Genomic DNA, 5225 nt, shown 5'->3' with positions numbered 1-5225 from the left:
TTTCAGAACCTTAGTTTTCTCTGTAAGTTATGAGCAACTAAACCTCCTTGGTTAAGGTTAGGAGCTCTGTTTATTTCTATGGATTAAGACTATTGCTTTTCTATTTTAATTAATGTATTGATTCAGTTTCAATGATTGTTTTCATTCTTAATCTTATGAATCTGGGTGGAACGAGAGTATGACCCTTGTTCTACATGAGTTCTTGTGATTCTTGAGAGAGTTATCTCGCTTGAACAACAGCTTGAAACAAATTCCTCCTAAATTGCTAATTACATGAACTAATTGGGATATGTGACATATAATCCTATCAGCTTTGGATAATTAGGGTTTTATGGCCATAAACTAGTTTTCAGCTTAACCCTCTAATCGAAATTGAGTGACCACGAGAGTGTCGGTTAATGAAGGTTAGAGGAGACTGAATCACTAAGAGATTAGGGTTTAGTCATCTACAGTTTGCCATGAAATAAATCATGCATTGTTAAAATAGTTGGTAAGAACTTTTAATTTGGAAAAGTAAATATCTCTGAAGCCTTAACTGTTTTCTCTCACTATTTTTATACTAAACCTTTTATTTGCTTTCTTTGTTCTCTTGTTTATTGTTTTATACAAATTACACCATCAAACAACTTTTTCTATTTACCTAACTAAGCCAATTGGATAAGCATTCTTGCTCAGTCCGATAATCCTTGTGGGATCGACCCTCACTCACCTAAGGTATTACTTGGTTGACTCGATTCACTTGCCGGTTAAGTTGTGCAAGTTCACAATTCGTGCACCACCCATCCGACAACTCTTTTTTAAGCCCCGGATAGGGTATGACTAAGTCCAACAAATTAAGTTTAATTATTTCCAGACTAACCACTTAGTTAACCAGATAAGACATTGCGAGGATGGTGATTTTATCCCGCCCACGATGAGGATGGAAGTTCTGTCCCGCTCACCTGTTAAAGAAATTGGCAAATTGATAAAAGACTTGGGTTAATGAACCTAAGTGATGAGCGGATATTTTATACGCTTTTTGGCATCATTTTCATATTGTTTTAGTTATGTTTTGTTTAAGTTTCATTATATTTTCATAGGTTTTAGTGCAAAATTCACATTTTTGAATTCTAATTTGAGTTGTTGTATTTTCTGATGATTTTAGGTAATTTCTGGCTAAAGTTGAGGAGTTTTGGCAAAGTCCGATTCAGAGGTAAGGAAAGCGTAGCAGATACTGTCAAATTTTGACCTCTATGCACTCTAACGAGCATTTCTGGAGCTAAAAAGGTCCCAATGATGCGCTCTCAATGGCGTTGGAAAACTAACTTCTAGATCTTTCCAGCAATATATAATGGTCTATACTTTTCTTCGAAGCAGCCTGCCCATATTGGGCGTTGAACGCCCAAGAACAACCCCCTTCCTGGTGTTCAACGCCCCAAGGAGAATCAAGCCAGTGTTGAACACCCAATCACCTCCTTTAGGGCATTCATCACCCACCAAGGAGAACAAGGCAGCATGGATCAACCCCCTAATAGGCGTTCAACACCCATCCCTCAAGCTGGATGCCATGCTCAGCCCAAACACTCAACCAAAGTGGGCCTAAGAGTGGACTTTCGCACCTGTAGTCTAGTCTATCATATTTTTGTACTTCATAGTTATTAGGTTATTATATATAGGAGAAGATCATCCTTGTTTAGGATCTTCTTCCACCCTGTTTTCAAATACACTACTTTCTGTAAGCTATGAAAAACTAAACCTCCTAAGTTAGGGTTAGGAGCTCTGCTGATTCTTATGAATTAATAATACTAATGTTTCTATTTCAATACACGTTTGATTCCTTTCTCTTGTGCATTTTCAGTCTTCATCTCATGAATTGAGGATGAATTATGACATTTATCCTTGTTCTACGTGGGTTCTATGTGAGTCCTGACCTGGATAACATTGAACCATAGCTAGAGAGTGCACTGCGAATTCTAAGAGCATACCTAGGAGACTTTGGATAAGTGACATAAAATCTCATTAACTGTGGGTTACTGAGGTCTCTGTGGCATTAAGGCTAGAGTCAAAGAAGTAGCATTCCCTGATCTGGAAGATCCGACCTTGTCTGTGGCGTTTTAAGTAGGATCATGAAGGGGAGTGGATTGCTTAGGTCTTCACCTTCGGCCATAGTGGGAAGCCATGAGTTAACTTGATGAGAGGACATGAGTTGCTCAGATATGGTGTACTGCTATGGTTTAGAAGATATTAACTTGATGAGAGGACATGAGTTAATCACTTACGGCTGCCATTGAATGAATCATTCGTTATTGAAGTTGACAGTAAGAAAAGTTAATCTGGAAAGAATACGCATCTCTGAAGCCTTAATTGAATCTCTATTACTATTTTCACATCAAACTGGTATTTCTTTCTTTATTATTTTATTTATGCTTTCAAACAAACAACCATCTTTTCTAATCGCTTGACTAAGATCTACAAGATAGCCACTGCTTGCTTAATCCGACAATCTCCGTTGGATTCGACCCTCACTCACCTGAGGTATTACTTGGATGACCCGGTGCACTTGCCGGTTCATCTGTGCAAAATTTGTGGAGTTCAATTTCGCGCACTACTAAGCTTGGGGAATTAAAAATGAATAGAGGTTGATCTATATAATAATCTGGGAAATTGATTAAAGTTAATGATTAATGATTGATTGTCTGGATAAGATGTAAGGATTGTGGTTTATCCCACTTGTTCCAGGTTAAGAGTTGAAACACTTGGGTAAGATGTAAGGATTGTGGTTCATCCCACTTGCTCCGGGTTAAGTGGAGGTGGTGGCCTCATTCCGCCCACAGTAAGGACAATGGTATTATCCCGCTCACGAGAAAACACAATTGATTACTTGATGAAGAATTGAGATTAAGGAATTGATTATTTGGTAAATTTATAAAGAAATGGGGGTTAATGAGTTTAATAACTTATGAAATTACTAAAAGATACTGATAATGACTAAGTATGGCCTGATTGGCCGGATTGATAAGGTCCGGGTGATATCCTGCTTGCGTACTGATTGGTTATTGTGTTGGCACGCACCTGCATCGAGCAAGGACGGTAGTTAATCCCACTTGCTCCATAGTTGCGGGGTGACTTGGGAAAGGTGACAAGGCACTTTCCCTCTGAGACGGAATGATACCCCAATGAAAAAGTGACAGTGCACTCTCCCTCTAAGACAAGTGACAGGGCACTCTCCATCAGAGAGAAGATTGAGATAAGCTGAGAATGTTCCTTTTTGAGGACGTGATGGGTTATTTTGCCCATGTTCTCTCTGATTGCAAGGTGACAGGACACTCTCCCTCTAAGACAAGTGATAGGGCACTCTCCTTCTAAGACGGAATGATACCTCCAGTGAAAAGGTGACAGGGCACCCTCCCTCTGAGATAAGATCGGCTTATTATAGTCTAGAATATGTTTCTCCTCTTGGAGATGCGCAATCTAGAGACAATGTCCGAGTTAGCTACCGGATGTATCGAATTCTAGCAGTTTAACTGACACGTGAGCTCATGGCCAGTAGAACAGGCATGCTTCATTTGCATTTGTGTGTATTGTTTGGGTGCACATCTTGTATTTGGTTTGCCTTGTTGATTAATTGTAACTATATGCTACTTGACCTAATTACTTTATCTATTTTCTCTACTTGTGTATTCATTGTATTGCTTTGTATGTGTTTGAATAACTGAGAGGTCCCTTATGCTGGCGATGGTAACGCTCAGGGCTGTTCTTGATGCAATGTTAATGATTGAATGATGAAAATAAGTATTAACCAATATTTGAGCTCCCTGGGTAGATGCAGCGGTTCACTCCACTTGCTCTAGGTTGAGAAATTGAGAGTACTAATATAACTAACAATTTGTATTGAGACCGTTGAGATTTACTAAGATTGTTGAGAAAAATTACGTTAATTGATCTATGGAAACTGAATGTTGTTAATATAAATTGTTAGAGACTGATAAAACTTGAAGCGCTTAATACTACAATGAACAATAATGATAATGAGAGGATTAATAGCTTAGTGTTAGAAAAAATTGAGATTAGAGACAGTTGACAAGGGCTGAAACTTAGTAACTTCACCATGTTTGGACAAGAAAGGACCCTAGGCTTGAACCTTGAATGATTGGAGTATAGGATTGCCTAATGGGTTCGCGTTGTTTTACATCGTCTCTATTTGGAACTGTTACCCTACTGAAAACCTGAAAGGATGATGTTCTCACCCGTTTTGGAAATTATTTATTTTTTAGATGTAGGACGTGAAGCACCTCACTGAGCGTGCTGGATTCTCTCCGGGAAGTGAAGATTTCATTTTTTGGGACTTGTATATTTTTCACTTAGCTATATTTATTCTCCACTTTTGTATATTGTACTTGTATGTCCCTCTTAGATGTTGACTTTAGAGAAATAGGTTATATTTTGTATCTTTCTGGGCTGTATTATACTTACTAGTCGGCCTTGTCTTCGTAGGTCGGGACTAGTGATAATAGAGAGAATTTATGCCAATTCAGAATTTAGATAAAATAGAATTTCTTCTGTTGCAAGTATAGTCCGAACCGGCAATGGATCCTCTCAACCAAATTTTAGTTCAAAAGCATATCACAATCAATACAAAATAATCGGGAGTTTTTAAGTCCCGAGTCGTCTTCCCTAGGAGTTGCAATGAAATGTTAAATTATTGGCTCTGGGGAATTGAGATTGCAAGAGACAAGAGAAGCAAGAAATGTAAATAGCAAGAAGTCAAATAAACATACAAGAAATTAAATGAAAGCAATTAAACTCAAAGGCAATTAATCAAAGAAAAGGGACTTAAGTGCTAAGAAACCTCTTGGCAAGGATTGAGACCTAAGGTTACCTATCCTAGTCATTGACCACAAACACATGATGATTATAAAGAGTTAATCCAACTTAGTTAACCCTACATCAAGGATAAGTCAAATAGGCAAAGTTGATCTCAATTCATAAGTCCTAGTCAACTCTATTAATGGGAGACTTGGAGTCAATGGAAACCAAATCCACTAACTACTCTAATATATCAATCAAGAATGGACATCGATGACTCAAGGGTCACCAAAGTCCTCAATTTCAAGTCAATAGTGAAGAAAAACTAGGTAAATACTAAGCCAAGTATTTTATCAAATACTTAGTGTGCATGAAAATAAAATAATATTAAATTACATTAAAAATACAATCTAACTACCAAAAGTAAGAAAATAATAACA

The sequence above is a fragment of the Arachis ipaensis genome, chromosome B1 (genome assembly GCF_059453495.1).
Source record: "Arachis ipaensis isolate K30076 ecotype BB chromosome B1, ASM5945349v1, whole genome shotgun sequence".
Lineage (NCBI taxonomy): Eukaryota > Viridiplantae > Streptophyta > Magnoliopsida > Fabales > Fabaceae > Arachis > Arachis ipaensis.
The sequence above is the reverse complement of the archived record's forward strand: the minus strand, read 5'-3'. Positions refer to the sequence as shown.